General features: G+C 49.6%; 1 protein-coding gene across 1 annotated transcript in view; it reads left to right on the top strand.

The window, feature by feature from the left end:
* The first annotated feature begins 1653 nt into the window (after positions 1 to 1653).
* The window catches only part of LOC139757494 (nephrin-like), a 155900-nt gene continuing 135053 nt past the window's right edge, over positions 1654 to 22500 (top strand). Inside the window, exon 1 of the mRNA XM_071678007.1 lies at positions 1654 to 1900. The gene's annotated coding sequence lies outside the window, so the exon portion shown is untranslated. The remainder of the gene's footprint in view (positions 1901 to 22500) is intronic.

Raw genomic sequence — 22500 nt, 5'->3', positions numbered from 1 at the left:
CGAGCCGTCAGAGGGGCGTGGGCCGAGACCCCCGAGGGACACGCCCCTCTACGAGAATGCTCAAAAACCACGCCCCCGGTCTCGTCGAAGAAAGGGGGGGGAGGGGAACGTGAAGGCTAGTGCTGGAGATGACATGCGCTCTCGATCGTTTGATATTCGAGGCCATGATGGATTACTGAGCCTCAAAAAACGAGTCATATATCTTAAACCACAGACCCATATATATATATATATATATATATATATATATATATATATATATATATATATATATATATATACTTAACTCTCACTGCAGTAATGATGGGCTAAACTATTCTCTTACGTTTGTCTTGTGCAAAGCATTTTCACCAGCAACTGTGAGCTCCAATTATTTCGCCTTGCTTTATCATGATATATATATATATATATATATATATATATATATATATATATATATATATATATATATATATATATACAGTGGGGACTTCTTGGTCGCCACCAGATTTTCCGGCAGACAAGAATTCTTGGCTCCACGTACGCGTGTAATTTAATGGTTCTGTCTTTTGCTTTGTGAGTGTGTGTGTGTGTGTGTGTGTGTGTGTGTGTGTGTGTGTGTGTGTGTGTGGAGCTGTTCCCTGTTCCTTTAACAATTTGGGACCCAGGACTTTCCCCACTCGCTGGGGGGGAAAGGGGGGAGTTCCACAGTCCATTTTTTTGTTCGTTCTGAGAAGCGAATCACTTCTAATACAGCTGTATCTTCCTATACAGCTGTTATCTTCCATCTACTCTATCTATTAATCAATTTCTATTGCTTACATCATCAATTATATATATATATATATATATATATATATATATATATATATATATATATATATATATATATATATATATATATATAAACTCACATACACATACACAGACATAGACATATAAACACATGTACCTATTCATATTTGCTGCTTTCATCCATTCCCGTCGCCACTCCGCCACACATGAAAGAGCATCTCCAACCCCCTAGCGAGATATATATATATATATATATATATATATATATATATATATATATATATATATATATATATATATACATATATATATATATATTTTCTTTCTTTCAAACTATTCGCCATTTCCCGCATTAGCGAGGTAGCGTTAAGAACAGAGGACTGAGCCTTTGAGGGACTACCCTCACCTGGCCCAATTCTCTGTTCCTTCTTTTGGAAAATTAAAAAAAAAAAAAAAAAAAAACGAGAGGGGAGGATTTCCAGCCCCCCGCTCCCTCCCCTTTTAGTCGCCTTCTACGACACGCAGGGAATACGTGGGAAGTATTCTTGCTCCCCTATCCCCAGGGATAATATATATATATATATATATATATATATATATATATATATATATATATATATATATATATATATATATAAACTACAGCTGAAATCATGACATTTGTGTATGCGCATTTTATCTGGATGTGAAGGATGTCTGGCGTGTTTATGCTTAGGCTGGATGTGAAGGAGACGAGGGAGGGAGGAGGGAGGATGGGAGGGTATTAGGAGGGAGGAGGAGCCTGGGGAAGGAGGGAAGGCCCGGCCTGGCCCGCCTCCTGCCTGGGCCGTGCACATCGCTGCCTCCCGCCCCTCTCCTCTCAGTCCTGGCTCAGCCTCGTTGACGGGTAGACGTGCGTCGCTCCGCGCTCTCTGTCTCGCTCGCTCAGCTCCCACCACCACCCCAACCTCGAACACAGGCAATCACAAAACATTTTTTTTTTTCCTTTTGTTTTTATTCTTTAAAGACCACGTGAACTGGGAGATCACCTCGTGCGGGTTGGTGACTGGTCATCGTCTCGTGTGTGCGTGTGTGTGTGTGTCTATATATATATATAAACCCCTCCAACCCCTTATAAAAACACAGGGTAAGATAGTGTGTTAATTACTATTATTAATGACAAGTTGTTGGTGAATTGTGGAAATTTTATTCTATTTGGCCTTTTTTTAGTGTTTTTTTTAAAAAAGGGTTTTCAGTGAGTTACACACACACACACACACACATCACACACACACACACACACACACACACACACACACACACACATATACACACACACACATACACACACACACATACACACACACACACACACACACACACACACACACATATATACACACACATATACACACACACACATACACACACACACACACACACACACACATACACACACACACACATACACACACACACACACACACACACACACATACACACATACACACACACGTACACACACACACACACACACACATACACACACACACGTACACACACACACACACACACACACACACAGACGACTAGCCCGAATTTGGTCAAACAGCATCTCTTCTCTCTCTCTCTCTCTCTCTCTCTCTCTCTCTCTCTCTCTCTCTCTCTCTCTCTCTCCCTCAAGGGAGCGTCTGACCACTGTTATCTTATCTGTGTGCGCCGCCCCCCCCACCAAACACCGTGACTGGACGTAACAACATCACCCAATCACCACACCTCGATGACCACATAGCCCCTCCCCCGTACAGTAGTGTGACGTCACCAACACCCCATCCAACCCAACCCCAACCCTCTCCCCTCCCCCTCCCTCCCTCCTCCCCTCTTCGCGATTACATTACCTGTGATGCGGTGACACCACGACCACTAGCAACACCCCCCCCCCCTTGGTAATTACATTACCCGTGTTGTAGCGACGCCCAAACACACCCCTCCCCCCTCTCCCCCTTCCCTCCCCTCCCTCTCCCCTTTTACGATTACATTACACAAAAGTGACACCATCTCTATAATTACGTTACCTGGATTGCAGTCATAACACCTCTCTAACTATATTACCTGTATTATATTCAATGTACATGTTCATATATGTTTATGTGTATGTATATGTGCGTATATGGGCGTGTGTGTGTGTGTGTGTGTGTGTGTGTGTGTGTGTGTGTGTGTGTGTGTGTGTGTGTGTGTGTGTTTATAAGTGGATGGGCCATTCTTCGTCTTATTTCCTGGCGCTACCTCGCTGACGTGGGAAATGGCGATCAAGCATAATACAATAAAACAATAATAATAACAATAATAATAATAATAATAATAATTACAAGAATTGTAGTGACACTAAACCTCTATGATTACGTTACATAAGTCACACCACTTCTATAATTACCTTACCCGAATTACAATCACACCACCTCTGTAATTATAATATATATATATATAATTCAGTGATACCACCTCTATAATTACATTACCTGTGTGGTAGTACCGCCAAAATCCTTACGATTACATTACCCAAAAGTGACCCCAATGTCTATGATTGGATTACCTTCTGCAGCGACACCATGTCTACAATTACATTACCTGTATTGCAGACACTCTTCCTTATAATTACATGCACCGAAGCAACACCACCTCTATAATTACATTGCCTGGTCTAGAGTGGTCACCACTACTATATCCCTATAATCTGTGCTATAATGATATCACCTCTATATCACGTCTGGCGTCGTCCCTTATAATTACATTACCCACGCCGTGCTAACACCACTTCTATAATTACATTATCCGTAGATACCACCTCTATATCACGTCCGGTGTGGCCCTATGATTACATTACCCACGCCGTGCTAACACCACTTCTATAATTACATTACCCCTAAACACACTGTGCTAACACCACTTCTATAATTACATTACCCCCACAACACACACTGTGCTAACACCACTTCTATAATTACATTATCCCCACAAACACACACTGTGCTAACACCACTTCTATAATTACATTATCCCCACACACACTGTGCTAACACCACTTCTATAATTACATTACCCCCCCACACACACACACACTGTGCTAACACCACTTCTATAATTACATTACCCCCACAAACACACACTGTGCTAACACCACTTCTATAATTACATTATCCCCACACACACTGTGCTAACACCACTTCTATAATTACATTATCCCCACACACACTGTGCTAACACCACTTCTATAATTACATTACCCGTGTTACAGCGCCACGAAACCCAACCACCCCTTCCCCCCCCACTACAATCACGTACGATGCACTGCAGGCAACGCCACTTCTGTAACCAATTCTGTAACGAACTACGCATAATGCACTCTGGGGGGGGGTGACCCTCCCTCCTCCAGGTGCTGGAAGTGACTGTAATTATGAGTGTAGTGGGGGCGGCGTGGGGGAGGGGAGGGAGGGAGAGAGGGAGGGAGGGTAGGAGGGTTGTGGTCTCAGAAAATGAAGTGGTGGAGTGGGGACAGCCCAGAACCTATATATATATATATATATATATATATATATATATATATATATATATATATATATATATATATATATATATATATATATATACATATATATATATATATGTATATATATATACATATATATATATATATATATATATATATATATATATATATATATATATATATATATATATATATATATATATATATATTTCTATGAGTCCACGGGGGGGGGGAAATGAAACACGATAAGTTCCCAAGTGCACTTTCGCGTAATAATCACATCATCAGGGGAGACACAAGAAAGAAATATATATATATATATATATATATATATATATATATATATATATATATATATATATATATATATATATATATATATATATATCCACAAAGAAGTGGCGCCAACACTGGGCCATTTGCTTCAGATAGAAAAGGTCTGTTTTTATTGTTTTTATTTTTTTTCTTTGGCGTGGGGGGGGGGAGGGTCCGTGTTGGCTGGTGGGGGGGGAAAGAGGGGGGAGGGGGACAGATGGCAGAAAGCACAATATATATATATATATATATATATATATATATATATATATATATATATATATATATATATATAGACGAGTACAGGGGTTGTGAGCGCCACAGAAGACGTAATATTTTCTTGAAAGTAGGATTCGAACCGTTACCCCATGTGCAGGAGCTCGGGGACGCGCTGCTCACGAGGTAGACAGAGAGAGACAGAGAAATAAACAGACAGACAGATAGATAGATGATAGATAAACATAGATAGATAGATAGATAGAGATACATACAGATAGAGATACATACATACACACATAGACAGATACATACATACATACATAGACAGATACATACATACATACATAGACAGATACATACATACATACATACATACATACATACACAGATAGATAGATAGATAGATAGATAGATACAACAGTTACCCCCCTCCCCCCCCCCCCACACAGGGGGCAGATGGGCTGAGGTTGAACGAAGACAAACGAGACATTGTCAATATGACACATTCCCTCACCCGCACCTGCAGGGATTGTCGGTCTTGCTGCATTCCTTGTGTGGGTGACGTGTTGCCCCCCCCCCCATCCCCTCCCTCCCTCTCCCCTCCTTCCCCTCTGGGGGATTGGCGACTCCCCAGACTAGCCATCTCCCCTTACTCCTCCCCTCCCCTCCCCATGCTCCCCCTTCCTTCCCCCCCTCTCTCTCCCCCCTCCTCATGGTCCGTGTGGGAGAGGGAGGGAGAGAGAGAGAGGGAGAGAAGGAAGGAGGGAAAGGGAGGAAGTGAAAGGGAAGGACAGAGAGGGAGGGAAAGAGAGAAACGGGGGGGAGGGAAGGGGAGGAGGGAAGGGGGAGGGTGGCTAATAGCCAGGGGGGGGGGGTGTTGTGGGTGAAGATAATGCTATGGTTGGGGAGTGGGGAGGCCTCCAGCCTCCCCTCCCCCCCCCTCCGCTCCCCCAACCTGCGGGTGAGGGAGAGAGAGAGGAAAAAAGAGAAGGTCTTACCTGGGGGCTGAGGAGTGGAACGTGTCAGCCACTGAAGTGGTGCTGGTTCACACCCACCTCGCATATGTCACCAAGCGAGGGTCGGGGGGGGGGGGGTAGGAGGAGGAGGAGGAGGAGGAGGAGGAGGAGGAAGAAGAGGAAGAGGAAGAGGAGGAGGAGGAGGAAGAAGAAGAAGAAGAAGAAGGGGAGGAGGAGGAAGAAGGAGAAGAGGAGGAAGAGGGGGAGGAGGAGGAAGAAGGGGAGGAGGAGGAGGAGGAGGAGGAGGAGGAGGAGGAGGAGGAGGAGGAGGAGGAAGAAGAAGAAGAAGAAGGGAAGGAGGAGGAAGAAGGGGAAGAAGAAGAAGAAGGGGAGGAGGAGGAAGAAGGGGAATAGGAGGAAGAGGGGGAGGAGGAGGAAGAAGGGGAGGAGGAGGAGGAGGAAGAGGAGGAGGAAGAAGAAGAGGAGGAGGAAGAAGAGGAAGACGAAGAGGATGAGGAGGATCAATTCTCATCTTCGACTCATTTTCTCCAGGCCGGCTCATCTTCCCCCCTCCCCCCCCGAGGCTTATGTCCCCCCCTCACACACACCCCCTCCCCCACCCTCCCTCACTTTCCTCCTAGAACTACACACACACACACACACACACACACACACACACACACACACACCTTGCCCTAATCCCTCATATTCCCTCCTTCACTCCACACCTCATTTTCGAGGCCCCGCCTCCTCCCCTCCTCCCCCCCCCCCACAACCTCATTTCCGCCTCACCTCCTCATTCCATCTTGCGTGACGACGTCGGTGTGAGGGAGGGACACACTTTTCTCCCTCCCTCACACCGACATGAATTATGAGTTAAGAAAATCCCTCTCCCAGGCCAGCTTTCTGACTCCACGTATATATATATATATATATATATATATATATATATATATATATATGTCAATTGGGAGGTGAGTTTGAATGGAGAAAAACTGGAGGAAGTGAAGTGTTTTAGATATCTGGGAGTGGATCTGTCAGCGGATGGAACCATGGAAGCGGAAGTGGATCATAGGGTGGGGGAGGGGGCGAAAATTTTGGGAGCCTTGAAAAATGTGTGGAAGTCGAGAACATTATCTCGGAAAGCAAAAATGGGTATGTTTGAGGGAATAGTGGTTCCAACAATGTTGTATGGTTGCGAGGCGTGGGCTATGGATAGAGATGTGCGCAGGAGGATGGATGTGCTGGAAATGAGATGTTTGAGGACAATGTGTGGTGTGAGGTGGTTTGATCGAGTAAGTAACGTAAGGGTAAGAGAGATGTGTGGAAATAAAAAGAGCGTGGTTGAGAGAGCAGAAGAGGGTGTTTTGAAATGGTTTGGGCACATGGAGAGAATGAGTGAGGAGAGATTGACCAAGAGGATATATGTGTCGGAGGTGGAGGGAACGAGGAGAAGAGGGAGACCAAATTGGAGGTGGAAAGATGGAGTGAAAAAGATTTTGTGTGATCGGGGCCTGAACATGCAGGAGGGTGAAAGGAGGGCAAGAAATAGAGTGAATTGGTGTCATGTGGTATACAGGGGTTGACGTGCTGTCAGTGGATTGAAGCAAGGCATGTGAAGCGTCTGGGGTAAACCATGGAAAGCTGTGTAGGTATGTATATTTGCGTGTGTGGACGTGTGTATGTACATGTGTATGGGGGGGGGGTGGGCCATTTCTTTCGTCTGTTTCCTTGCGCTACCTCGCAAACGCGGGAGACAGCGACAAAGTATAAAAAAAAAAAAAAAAAAAAATATATATATATATACATATATGTATATACATGTGTATGTGGGTGGATTGGGCCATTCTTTCGTCTGTTTCCTTGCGCTACCTCGCTAAGGCGGGAGATAGCGACAAAGTATAACAAAGAATAAAATAAATATATATATATATATACATGTGTTCATTCCTCTCTCTCTCTCTCTCTCTCTCTCTCTCTCTCTCTCTCTCTCTCTCTCTCTCTCCCTCTCTCTATCTATCTATCTCTCTCTCTCTCTCTCTCTCTCTCTCTATCTCTCTCTCTCTCTCTCTCTCTCTCTCTCTCTCTCTCTCTCTCTCTCTCTCTCCCCGGCAAAACTGAGCCTGTGGGCTCGACATGATCAGTATGACGGCTCTGGCCACCTCTCCCCCACTCTCCCCCTCTCCCCAGCCACCACCTCTCCCCCCCCCCCTCCCTCAAACCTTCACTCTCCCCTCCTGACGTGAAGGCAACAGCGGCAGGCAGCTTCCTCTCTCCCAAAATCCTGGGGAGAGGGGAGGCTGGGGAGAGGGGAGGCTGGGGAGAGGGGAGGCTGTCTCTGAAAGACTTGTTGGGGATAGGGGGAGGGGAGGAGGAGGGGGGTGATCGGGGAGGAATGAGGTGAGTGATGAAGATGGGGAGGGGAGGATATGCAGATATATATAGTAATGGTGTGGTGGGTGGGGAGGATAGTGGGTGAGTGGGTGGGGAGGACAGTGGGTGAGTGGGTGGGGAGGACAGTGGGTGAGTGGGTGGGGAGGACAGTGGGTGAGTGGGTGGAGAGGACAGTGGGTGAGTGGGTGGGGAGGATAGTGAGTGAAAGGGTGGGGAGGACAGTGGGTGAGTGGTTGGGGAGGATACTAGGTGGGTGGATAAGGAGGAAAGACATATGGAGATGAGATGGGGAGAAGAAGAGAAAATGGGGAGAGAGAGAAGCAGGGTTAATTGTCCATTGGGGAGCTAGAGAAAGAGGGAAAAGGAAGGAATGGGTGAAGGCAAATGATAAGAAATAGGGAAGGGGAAGTACCACTGGAATAGGAAGGAAGGAATGGGAAGCGAGATGGAAGATGGGGGGGGGGAAGCGAAGGAGAAGAAGAAGAGAAGAAGAAGAAGAAGAAGAAGAAGAAGAAGAAGAAGAAGAAGAAGAAGAAGAAGAAGAAGAAGAAGAAGAAGAAGGAATGGGAGGGGATGGGAGGGAATGGGACCTCAGATGATGGAGGACATGTGAAGGGCTATATGGAGGGAGAGGAGAGAGAGAGAGACGGGGAGGGACAGTGATGGAAGTAGGAGGGAGGGAGGGAGGGAGGGAGGGAGGGGGAGGGAGGAAGGGAGGGAGGGTCCGTATTCATAATATCCGATGGACTTTTCCAGCGCTGCACTGGGGGGGGGGGGTCCTCCCCCCATGGGAGGAGGGGGGAGGGGGAGGTTGGGTGGGGGGGAGGGTCGTAACACTCCTTCCATTTGTCTTCCTTCATGCCTTGGAGGAGGACCTCCTAGGAGGCCGTACTCAGCCTTGGAGGAGGACCTCCTAGGAGGCCGTACTCAGCCTTGGAGGAGGACCTCCTAGGAGGCCGTACTCAGCCTTGGAGGAGGACCTCCTAGGAGGCCGTACTCAGCCTTGGAGGAGGACCTCCTAGGAGGCCGTACTCAGCCTTGGAGGAGGACCTCCTAGGAGGCCGTACTCAGCCTTGGAGGAGGACCTCCTAGGAGGCCGTACTCAGCCTTGGAGGAGGACCTTCTGGGAGGTCGTACTCAGCCTTGGAGGAGGACCTCCTGGGAGGTCGTACTCAGCCTTGGAGGAGGACCTCCTGGGAGGTCATACTCAGCCTTGGAGGATGACCTCCTGGGAGGTCGTACTCAGCCTTGGAGGAGGACCTCCTTGGAGGCCATACTCAGCCTTGGAGGACGACCTCCTGTGAGGTCGTACTCAGCCTTGGAGGAGGAAGTCCTCCTTGGAGGCCATAAGTCATCCTTGGAGGCTCTCAACACCTCAAAGGATCCGTCTACCTTTGGGGGATGGGGAGGGGAGGGGAGGGGAGGGGAGAGGAGAGGAGAGGAGAGGAGAGGAGAGGGGAAAAGGAAGTTAAAAAAAGGAAAAGAAATCGCTCTCACATCATTCCTGCTTTTGTGGGGGAATCGAACCCGCTATTCCCCAGTAACATTAGGGTCAAGGTATTGAGAGAGGAGAGAGAGAGAGAGAGAGAGAGAGAGAGAGAGAGAGAGAGAGAGAGAGAGAGAGAGAGAGAGAGAGAGAGAGAGAGAGAGGTCTCCTCTTTCTTTCCTCCGATGCGGGGGGGGGGGGGATGGGGGTGGGGAAGGGAGGGATCTAATACATGTATTGCAGTCTTCAAACCATTCCTTAACTCTCTCTCTCTCTCTCTCTCTCTCTCTCTCTCTCTCTCTCTCTCTCTCTCTCTCTCTCTTCTTCGCGCGGAAGACTAGAAATTCAATTGACGACCATCAGCTGAATTTGCTGGAATATTTCCCACGTGGTGGTGTTGGGGGGGGGGGGGGGAGAGAGAGAGAGAGAGAGAGGGGGGGGGGAGAGGGGAGGGGGAGAGGGGAGGGGGGGGAGAGGGGAGGGGGGAGAGGGGGGGAATCTGAGAATCGGCGGGAGAGTTCTTCAGTCCCACCACTGGGACAGATGTCTTCAGTCCCACCACTGGGACAGATGTCTTCAGTCCCACTACTGGGACAGACGTCCTCAGTCCCACCACTGGGGACAGACGTCTTCAGTCCCACCACTGGGACAGATGTCTTCAGTCCCACCACTGGGACAGACGTCCTCAGTCCCACCACTGGGGACAGACGTCTTCAGTCCCACCACTGGGGACAGATGTCTTCAGTCCCACCACTGGGACAGATGTCTTCAGTCCCACCACTGGGACAGATGTCTTCAGTCCCACCACTGGGACAGATGTCTTCGGTCCCACCACTGGGACAGACGTCCTCAGTCCCACCACTGGGACAGATGTCTTCAGTCCCACCACTGGGACAGATGTCTTCAGTCCCACCACTACGACAGATGTCTTCAGTCCCACCACTGGGACAGATGTCTTCAGTCCCACCACTGGGACAGATGTCTTCAGTCCCACCACTGGGACAGATGTCTTCAGTCCCACCACTGGGACAGACGTCCTCAGTCCCACCACTGGGACAGATGTCTTCAGTCCCACCACTGGGACAGCTGTCTTCAGTCCCACCACTGGGACAGCTGTCTTCAGTCCCACCACTGGGACAGATGTCTTCAGTCCCACCACTGGGACAGATGTCTTCAGTCCCACCACTGGGACAGATGTCTTCAGTCCCCACCACTGGGACAGATGTCTTCAGTCCCACCACTGGGACAGATGTCATCGTCCCCCTTGGGACAGATGTCTTAGTCCACCACTGGGACAGATGTCTTCAGTCCACCACTGGGACAGTTGTCCTCAGTCCTACCACTGGGACAGTTGTTCTTCAGTCCACCACTGGGACATGTCTTCAGTCCCACCACTGGGAAGATGTTCTTCAGTCCACCACTGGGACAGATGTCTTCAGTCCACCACTGGACAGATGTCTTCAGTACCACCACTGGGGACAGTGTCCTTCAGTCCCAACCATGGGGACAGATGTTTCAGTCTCCACCTCTGGGACAGATGTCTTTCAGTCCACCACTGGGAAGAGTGGTCTTCGTACACCACTGGGGACAGATGTCTTCATGTTCCCACCACTTGGGAGGGAAGTTGTCTTCAGTCCCACCATGGGACAATGTCTTCAGTCACCACCACTGGACAGACGGCACAGGGCCCACCCATCCCATCACCGATACAGACATTCACAACCACCCCTTCCCATTCCCATCCCTTCCCCTCCCTCACACGCACACAAATACATTCTGTGTGTGGAGGAGTGGGAGGTTGGTGAGCTGTGAGGAGGGAGGTGTGAGCTGTGAGGAGGGAGGTGTGAGCTGTGAGGAAGGAGGTGTGAGGTGTAAAAAGGGAGGTGTGAGGAGGGAGGTGTGAGCTGTGAGAAGGGAAATGGTAGGAGTGAGGAAGGTGTGAGCTGTGAAGAGGGAGGTTTTGAGGTTTTGTGAGGGGGAAGGGGGTGGTTTTTGGTGGAGGGTTGTGTGGGGGGTTTTGAGAGGGGGGTTAATGGGGGTGGGGGGGAGTGTGTGGGTGGGTGTGTGAGGAGAGGTTGGAGGAGGGGGTTAGGAGGGAAGGTGGGGTTTTTGTGAGGAGGAAGGGTGTGAGCTGGGGAGGGAGGGAGTGTGAGGTTTTGAAGAGGGAGGTGTGAGGTGTGAGGAAGGAGGTGTGAAGAGAGAGGTGAGGTTATAAGGTGGGAGGGGAAGAGGGAAGTGTGAGGTGTGAGGATGGAAGTGTAAGGTGTGAAGAGGGAGGTGTGAGGTGTGAAGAGGGAGGTGTGAGGTGTGAGGAAGGAGGTGTGAAGAGAGAGGTGTGAGGTGTGAGGAGGGAAGAGGGAAGTGTGAGGTGTGAGGATGGAAGTGTAAGGTGTGAAGAGGGAGGTGTGAGGTGTGGAGAGGGAGGTGTGAGGTGCGAGGAAGGAGGTTTTGAAGAGAAGGTGTTGAGGTTGTTTTTTTGTTGAGGAGGAAGAGGGAAGAGGGTGAGGTGTGTGGATGGAAGTGGTAAGTGTGAAGGAGGGAGGGTGTGAGTCGTGGAGAGGGAGGTGTGGTAGGTTGTGAGGAGGGAGGTGTGAGGTGTGAGGAGGGAGGTGTGAGGTGTGAAGAGGGAGGTGTGAGGTGTGAGGAAGGAGGTGTGAAGAGAGAGGTGTGAGGTGTGAGGAGGGAAGAGGGAAGTGTGAGGTGTGAGGATGGAAGTGTAAGGTGTGAAGAGGGAGGTGTGAGGTGTGGAGAGGGAGGTGTGAGGTGTGAGGAGGGAGGTGTGAGGTGTGAGGAGGGAGGTGTGAGGTGTGAGGTGTGAGGTGTGAGGTGATGGTGTTGCAGTCTGCTCCCCTGCAGTGGCAAAACTAATTAAAACTTCACAACAGACACGTCTCTGGGAAGCAACACCCCCCCCCACAACCCCACCTCCCCTCCCCCTCCTTACCAACCCCCACCCCCCCACTCTCCCACAACCCCCTCATTCCTGCTGGTCATCCACTTACAACCCGTGTGTGTCCAGCCACCTCATCATTCAGCCCATATAAAGTAGTGTAGTGAGGAAGTGGTACGAGATACACTTTAAAAAAAAAAAAAGAAAAAAAATGGTCTTTTCATATATACTTAAATGTCTTTGTGGTGTAATTCCCCCCCAACCACCACTCGTCATAGTGTATGGGACCACGTATACACATACCGTATATCACACACGGGAAGCGACCATCCCGGCCCACAGCCAGGACGCGTATTGGGCGAGAGCCGTGATATCTGTGTCCGTGGAACTGTGTCAAGATCTTAAGACGATGAAGGCCAGGTGCTATGATATTCTATTTCCCCGTGGGATGGCCTCAGGGAGCGACCATATCACCCCCCACTGTCACTGGGAGCGACCATATCATTCCCCGCCGCCACATGAACGACAGTTAACGACCAAATCACCTTCCATTGTCACTCATCACTCGGAGCGACTATCATGCCCCACTGTCACTGGGAGCGACCATATCATTCCCCGCCGCCACATGAACGACAGTTAACGACCAAATCACCTTCCACTGTCACTCATCACTGGGAGCGACCATATCATCCCCCACTGTCACTGGGAGCGACCATATCATCCCCCACTATCACTGGGAGCGACCATATCATCCCCCACTGTCACTGGGAGCAACCATATCATCCCCCACTGTCACTAGTAGCGAACATATCATCCCACACTGTCACTGGGAGCGACCATATCATCAACCACTGTCACTGGGAGCGACCATATCATCCCCCACTGTCACTGGAAGCGACCATATCATCCCCCACTGTCACTGGAAGCGACCATATCATCCCCCACTGTCACTGGCAGCGACCATATCATCCCCCACTGTCACTGGCAGCGACCATATTATCCCCCACTGTCACTGGCAGCGACCATATCATCAACCACTGTCACTGGGAGCGACCATATCATCCCCCACTATCACTGGGAGCGACCATATCATCCCCCACTGTCACTGGAAGCGACCATATCATCCCCCACTGTCACTGGCAGCGACCATATCATCCCCCACTGTCACTGGCAGCGACCATATTATCCCCCACTGTCACTAGTAGCGACCATATCATCCCCCACAGCCACTAGTAGCGACCACATATCATCCCCCACCGCCACTAGTAGCGACCACATATCATCCCCCACCGCCACTAGTAGCGACCACATATCATCCCCCACTATCACTAATAGCGACTATATCATCCCCCACTGTCACTGGAAGCGACCATATCATCCCCCACTGTCACTGGAAGCGACCATATCATCCCCCACTGTCACTAGTAGCGACCATATCATCCCCCACTGTCACTGGAAGCGACCATATCATCCCCCACTGTCACTGGCAGCGACCATATCATCCCCCACTGTCACTAGTAGCGACCATATCATCCCCCACTGTCACTAGTAGCGACCATATCATCCCCCACCGCCACTAGTAGCGACCACATATCATCCCCCACCGCCACTAGTAGCGACCACATATCATCCCCCACCGCCACTAGTAGCGACCACATATCATCCCCCACTATCACTAGTAGCGACCATATCATCCCCCACTGTCACTGGCAGCGAAGACATATCATCCCCCACTGCCACTGGCAGGGGCCAACATACAGACTTACCTCTTCTTCCCGAAGTGTTAAGACTCGAATGCCCTGGTCAGTGACCCGAGGTGACCCGCGGTGACCCGGGGTCACGTCTAGCAGGTCACTAATTTCCCGGGGGGTCAACACGGCACCGTCCAGCCGGCGGTCAAAATGACGTCTTGATTAAGTCTCAAGCACTTACCTCAACCTGGAAAAAATGAGACAAAATGAAAATTAATAATAAATCAATAATAATAATAATAATAATTATAATAATAATAATAATAATAATAATAATAATAATAATAATAATAATAATAATTGCAGCAGCAGGAAGAAGAATACCAATATATATATATATATATATATATATATATATATATATATATATATATATATATATATATATATATATATATATATATGATAAACCCACCTGTTACATGTATATGTTACATGCATATCCCACGTACCTCTACGTAGCCAAGGCCCCCTTACCCCTAGCTCGCTAGACGACCCGAATTCAGCACACAGCCTTTGACGACCCCTCTCCCCCTCCCCCCTCCCGGGGGTCGTTCACAATTGGACTTCTCGTGTCGTGAGACGACCCCACTCCCCGTCATCCCCCCCCCCCACCCCCAATCACCTCTCCTCACGGTCCATCAGACTCAAAAAAAAAAAGGTAAAAAGGGGGCGGGAGGGGAGAGAGGAGGATTGATTCCAAAGTCAACACGATCTGGGCAAACTTTGGAATGAGGCGGTGAGTCCAGTGTGGGCGGCTCGTTCACCCCCCCTACCACCCAGCCTTTTGTGAGGAGGGAGGGTGGTGAGGGGGAGGGAGGGAGGGGAAGGAGGACCTGAGGGGGTTGCTGGAGTTTGGAGGGGAACGGGGGGGAGGAGCTGAAGGGGGAGGAATACATAGAAAAAAAAATTATACAATGGGTTTTATACGAGGGGAATAGAACGATTGAGGGTAAGGTGAGGTGATGGAGGGCTGTGTGGTGAGAGAGAGAGAGAGAGAGAGAGAGAGAGAGAGAGTTGAGGGGGAAATGGCACAGAAAGGAGGGAGAAAAGTTGAAGGTTAATGATGGAGGTGGATGGAAGAGGAGGGAGGGAAGGAACGGGGGGGAGGGAGAGGAGGGGGGGGCCAAGAATGATGAGATGGAGGTGGCGGAGAAGAAGAAGGAGTGGAGGGTCCGTGGGAAGGATGGAGGACAGCAAACCTGATGGTCTATGACGAGGTTATCATGTTACAAGACACAATAATACCTCACATGTCTACAATGATGGAGATTGGACTGTAAAGCAGAAGGTTCCTTCCCGCACCCCGACCACTAAAGACTGAGACAGGATGGTAAAGCACGTTTACGAGTAGGAAGAGAGGAGAGTGAATGGTTCCAAGTGAGGGTCGGTCTGCGGCAAGGGGGTGTGTGTGTGATGTCACCATGGCTGTTTAATTGGTGGATGGATGGGGTGGTAAGGGAGGTTAGTGCTAGATTCCAGGAGAGAGGGGCAAGTGTGCAGTTTGTATGTGGACGAGAGAGCCTGGGAAGTGAGTCGGTAGCTGTTTGCTGATGATGCAGCAATGGGGACAGCTTCGAGTGAGAAACTGCAGAAGTTGGTGACTGAGTTTGCAAAAGTGTGCGAAAGAAGAAAATTAATGTGAATAAAAGCAAATATTTAATTTTAACAGTTGAGGGACAGTTGAGCTGGGGTGTGAGTTTAACTGGAAAAAAAACTGGAGGACCTTAAGTGTCTTAGATACGTGGGGGTGGACATGGCAGCGAATGTAACCAAAGAAATGGAAGTGAGTCATAGGGTGGGTTAGGGGGCGAGGGTTCTGGAAGTACTGAAGAATATGTGGAAAGAGACAACGTTATGTGGGAGGGCGAAAACGTGCATGTTTGAAGGTGTAGCAGACCCACATATGTTATGTGGTTGTGAGGCCTGGGCGATTGATGAGAATATGCAGTGGAGTGCGGACGTGCTGGAAATGGAATATTGAAGGACAATATGTGGTGTGAGGTGGTTTGATCGAGTAAGTAATGAAAGGGTAAGAGAGATGTGTGGTGATAAAGAGTGTGGTTGAGAGAGCAGAAGAGGGTGTTTTGAAATGGTTTGGTCACATGGAGAGAATGAGTGAGGGAAGATTGACCAAGAGGATATATGTGTCAGAGGTGGAGGGAACAAGAAGTGGGAGACCAAACTGGAGGTGGAAGAATGAAGAGAAAAAGATATAGAGCGATCGGGGACTGAACATGCAGGAGGGTAAAAGGCATGCACGGGATAAAGTAAATTGGAACGATGTGGTATACCGGGGTCGACATGCTGTCAAAGGATTGAAGCAGGGCATGTGAAGCGTCTGGGGTAAACCATGAAAAGTTCTGTGGGGCCTGAATGTGGAAAGGGAGCTGTGGTTTCGGTGCATTACACATGACAGCTAGAGACACTGAGTGTGAACGAATGTGGCCTTTTTTCTTCGTCTGGTCCTGGCGCTACCTCGCTAACGCGAGAAAAAGCTCAAAAAACGTCGTAATGTTTTATAGATACTTTATATTACGGAGCCCATCCGAAATTACAGACTTCTACGACATTATTCAAAAAAGAAAGAGAGAAAATTCTACAATTTTTATCCCTCGTACACTGATTGTGGAATTTCAACCTCACGACCGAAGCCAGACTAATAGGTCGATAATCAGTGGAAAATGATCCATCTCACCTTTACGTGGGGGGTTACTAATGGGAACTTCCAGTGACTCGGCACTTTCCCATATTGCAACGCTCAGCTGGATATCTTAGTGTTCGGGTATAGAGGTGTGAGACGAGGGGGGGGGGAGTGGAGGGGGGGCAAAAGGGGAAGGGGAGGGGAGCAAAGGGGAAGGGGAGGGGAGCATAGGGGAAGGGGAGGGAAGCAAGAGGGAAGGGAGGAAAGCAAGGGGGGAAGGGGAGGAAAGCAAGGGTGGAAAGGGGAGGCAAGCAAGGGGGGAAGGGGCAAGAGGGGAAGGGAGGGGAGCAAGAGGGGGCGAAGAGGAGCAAGAGGGGGGGGGCGAAGGGGAGGTGGGCAAGGAGCAAGGGGAGAGGGGAGGGAAGGGGAGGGGAGGGGAGGGGGGGGCGAAAAGGACGGCTCACCATCTCATCTCCTACAGGAACCTAACCTTTCCCCCCCCTCCCCCCCCCTCCCCTCCCCTCCACCATTTATGGCCCTGAGATAATTTCCTCTCTCTCTCTCTCTCTCTCTCTCTCTCTCTCTCTCTCTCTCTCTCTCTCTCTCTCTCTCTCTCGCCAGCAGGCGCCGCTGTGCGTCCGACTGTCATGAGGGACTTGAAAACATGACACGGGGCAAAAAAAAAAAAAGTGGGGAAAGGGGAAAAACATGGGAAAAAAGGGGGAAAACATGGGGGAAAAGGGGGTAGAAAAAAACAGGGAAAAAAGGGGGTAGAAAAAACAGGGAGAGAAAAAAAGAGGGAAAACAAGGAAAAAAGGGGAAGGAAACAGAGGGGGGGGGAAAGGGTGTGTGTGGGGGGGGCGGGGGGAAGAAAGTCGAAATTCATTCATTGTTCCAAAGTCGCTTCGTAAGACCTGGTTCTTTAAGGAGGTGAAGGGGGGGGGGGGGGAGAAGGTTATATAGAGGGAGGGGGGAAGGGAAAGGGGAGAGGGAGGGGACAGGCAGGGAAGGAAGGAAGGAAATGGGGGGGGAGGAGGGGAGGGGACAGGCGGCGAAAGAAGGAAAAGGGGAGGAGGAGGCGGGGAAAGAAGGAAAAGGGGAGGGGATAGGCGGGGAAAGAAGGAAAAGGGGAGGGGCTGAGCAGGGAAGAAAGGAAATGGGGGGGAGGGGACAGGCGGCGAAAGAAGGAAAAGGGGAGGGGACAGGCGGGTTGGTGGGGGGGGGAGGCATGGTGACTGTAAGAGGAAAGAAAAAGGGGACGACTAAAATGGAAGGACGGGAATTCCCCATATGTCCAGCCGTTAGAGTGGGAAAGAAAAGAATAAAAAAAAAAGGGGGGGTGGGGTGGGAAAGAAAAGAAAAGGGGGGGAGGGAGGGAGGGAGAGTGGAAGGCCTACAGGTCCGGATGAAAAGAGGACACGTGTCCGGTTAAGGAGGGCGAGAGAGTATTCAGATGAGAATGGGAGAGTTAAAAGAGAGGGGTGAGTAGTGTGTGTGTGTGTGTGTGTGTGTGTGTGTGTGTGTGTGTGTGTGTGTATGTGTGTGTGTCTGTCTGTCTGTCTGTCTGTCTGTCTGTCTGTCTGTCTGTCTGTCTTGGCTTTTTCCTTTAAAACCAAAAAAAAAATACCATCCCCAGCATTCTTGGCTGGCAGGAAATTAACGCTTGTAATGACCTGCACTAATTACCCTCAAGGTAATTAACTAACTCAAGGCGATAAGGCAATTTTTTTGGGGGGAGCCCATGCCATTTACTGAACATGGTGAACACCGCCACCCTTCATCATCATGTGTCACGTCAAACTTCAAAAAAAATAAGTTATATTGTTCAAAAATATATATATATATATATATATATATATATATATATATATATATATATATATATATATATATATATATACATATATATATGCATAAAACCACGAGGAAGATGAAACACAAGATCCCAAGTGCACTTTCGTGTCATGATCACATCATCATCATCATCAGGGGAGACACAAGAATGAGATAGAACAAGTCAATTGATATGCAAGGAAGAGACGTAGCTAAAACGCCATTGGTATATATACATACATAAATATATATATACATATATACATACGCATATACACATATATACATATGGGGAGGACGAAAAAGTAGCAAGTCGGGCAAGGGAGTCTTTCCAAACCAAGTGTGTTGGACCCACTCGACGTTCGGCCCTGAAGAGGAGCGGCTGGCTGGCATGTAATTGCAAAGAGGACCAGACTGGTCACTATTAGCTACCTTCTGTGCGTCGGATCGCATGGTTTGGGGAGCTGTGTCCAGACAGAGAGGCGAGGTGACAGCTAAGGATGATTAGACACACACACACACACACACACACACACACACACACACACACACACACACACCCTTTCTCTCTACTTCTGTCTCTCTCTCCTTCAGACGCTTCCTGAGATCCATCAGTGTGGTGAGGGTGGTGAGCGGTGGTGGTGTAAGGGTGGCAATGTAATCTTTAGTGGTGAAGGCCACACTGTCCACCACTCCAAGAATACCCGTAGACCCCATTGGTCCTTTGGAGTCGGTTTGGGGGGGGGGGGGGGGGGTCGGTTAGCACAGCCAAGTTCCCTCCTCGCCCTCCCTCCTCCTCCTCCTACCGCTTGATTTTCGTGTGTTTCTGCAGTAGATGATTAGCTCTTCTTGTGCAGCCCTCGCTGCTGACACGGGTCCCATTCTCCCTCACGCCCTAGCGACGTCCCCACTCATTAGCTCTGTCGCCAGGGAGGGAGGGAGGGAAGGGAGACGGAGGGGAAACGTAGGAAGGGAAGGGAGGGGAAACCCAAATGGAAATTGACGAACGTAAGAGAGTCTCTCTCTGGCTGCACTCCCACCACGGCTGGTGGAGCCAGAGCTGCCGAAGGCTATGGTCGCCAAAAAAAAAAGTACTTCTCTTACCCAGGTGTGTGTCTATTCCCTCGTGCCCCTGTGGATGAACCGGTCATCTGTCTATCGAGAGATGGCTTGAGGGCTCCTCCTGTGTCAGGGTGGGTGAGTAGGTGGGAAGGCGTGTGTGTGTGGCGTTCTTAAAAAGCTCTTCAAATAATAATGGACTTGAATACTTTCTTAAGAAGAATTGGGTCGTTCAATGGGTCGCCTTTGAGCACCGGAAGGGCATGGCAAGACTCACATTAAACCAACACAAAGGGGGGAAAAAATAAAGGTGTGTCGTTGTCTTAACCCGTGATTGTAAACATGGAGGCTGGGGGGCTCTCGTACATGTCTTCCCCCCTCAATGTTTGGTTCGTGAGCGATCTTGAGGTTTCCCCCTCCTCCTCCTCCCCGGCCTCCTGCAGGTGAGTTCGAAGATCCTTGAAGGGGGAGCTAGCGCCCTCCTTCAGGTACCTGCAGGTGTTCTTAGGTCCTTTGCGCTCGACGAAGACGTCGTCCACACAGTGTATTGGGGTTGGGGAGGGACGTCTTAGACTTGTGTGTGGTTTCCCAGCGGGACGCATCTAGGAGTCGGCAATGAGGAAGTCCTCAGTGGGAAAGATCCTACTGCTCCTCCTTTCCCTCGGTGACAGGAGGAGGCTGGGGCTACCACAGGGGCTTCGGCAGGGGGGATCCTTCGTGGCATTCGAACCACCGGAACACCTCCCTGAAGACGGATCCAAGGCCTTTTCCCCAAAGGCCCAGAGGGATTTCCACCTCCCTGAAGACGGATTCGAAGCCTTTTCCCCCCAAGGGCCTAGAGGGATTTCCCACCACGGCCGAACGCACGGAGCGGCGGTGTTGGATCTCCCCTGGGGGGGAATTCTCGAGCCAAACTCCAACACTGAGAACGACAAATCCTTGAAGACAGAGCCACTTAAGCCCCCGCCATTCACTGCCCGCTGTGTGGACGACGTCTCAGTCGAAGTACAGGACCCAAGACATGTGAAGCACAACTGCAGAAGGCCACGAAGGAGGAGGAGGAGGAGGAGGAGGAGGAGGAGGAGGAAGAAGAAGAGGTGGAGGAGGCCTACTCAAATTCACTTACGAACTGAACACTGAGGGAAAAATCAATTTCAGACACTCTCCCCCACCTTCAGTTTTCCGGGGAGACGAACGACCCCTGGGATTGGCGTCTGAAAGAGGGCAGCCAATGCCCCCTGAAGTGGATGCTGTATTAAGAGTCCTTCGCTGAAGAGCTGGCGTAAAAAACCCTACGGCAGGAGATGCTGGCCCAAAACCCCTTTTAAAGACGCCACGAAGACGCGACGGATCGAGTGATGAAAGCATTCTACCCTTCAAGTCACTAACTCGATCCTCCGAACATGAATAGCACCACAGACCACACTGCCATAACCCAGTGCCCTCCTCGTCGCCGTCGCCCCCCATCTACCATCCAAGCCGAAGTCTTTTATGATGATAAACACTGAGATCACACACAGACCTGCTTGTGATATACAACACTTATCCCACGACCCCACCATGTCCACTGAACAGAACCCATGCCATGTGTCCCACGACCCCCATGTCCACTTAGGAGAACCCATGTCATATGTCCCACGACCCCCATGTCCACTGAACAGAACCCATGCCATGTGTCCCACGACCCCCATGTCCACTGAACAGAACCCATGCCATGTGTCCCACGACACCCATGTCCACTGAAGAGAACCCACCTCCTACGTCCCACGACCGTGATAAAGACAAGAGACTTCATAAAACCGATCACACTCTGTATTTTCTACCAACTGCTCACTCACTGTCTTGGAGACGGTCGCAGCGCACCTCTGAGAGAGAGAGAGAGAGAGAGAGAGAGAGAGAGAGAGAGAGAGGGAGGGAGGGAGAGAGGATGCCCATCCCATTCTCTCCCCAAATTTCGTGCCAGGTCATGAAGGTCGTGGGGGAACGCTCTCTCTCTCTCTCTCTCTCTCTCTCTCTCTCTCTCTCTCTCTCTCTCTCTCTCTCTCTCTCTCTTTACCCCTCCCCCAACCCCTGGAGTTTGATCTTTCCATAATCAATATCCCCCATTATCCCGCCCAAACTTATGGACGGAGCAGCCAGCTCCCTCCCCCTTCCTTCCCCACTTCCTTCCCCCCTTCCTTCGCCAGGCCACACCTCAACACTAAGGGTAACTAATCCCCCAAGTTAATGGCACAAGTTGCCTTTCTCGCTTTACCTTGGGAACAAAGAGCTCCTCGTATATTTACACGAAAATAATCAACTTCCAAACTTCTCCCTCCCTCCCTCACCACCCCACTCTCTCTCTCTCTCTCCCTAAATCCACTCGCTCCTCCTCTCCCCCCCATCCAATCATCCCCCTACCGAATCCCTATTTCCTTCCTCCCCACTCCTAACTACGTCCTCTCCCCACCTTTACCTACCCAAGCTGATGTTCAATAAAGTTCCCAAGTGCACTTTCGTGTCATAATCACATCATCAGGGGGGAGACACGAGAGAGATAAGTATAAGTCAGTTGATATACATCGAAGAGACGAAGCTAGGACGCCATTTGGTAAACATGTGATATATATATATATATATATATATATATATATATATATATATATATATATAT

This window comes from Panulirus ornatus, chromosome 27, assembly GCF_036320965.1.
Source record: "Panulirus ornatus isolate Po-2019 chromosome 27, ASM3632096v1, whole genome shotgun sequence".
Lineage (NCBI taxonomy): Eukaryota > Metazoa > Arthropoda > Malacostraca > Decapoda > Palinuridae > Panulirus > Panulirus ornatus.
The sequence above is the reverse complement of the archived record's forward strand: the minus strand, read 5'-3'. Positions and strand labels throughout refer to the sequence as shown.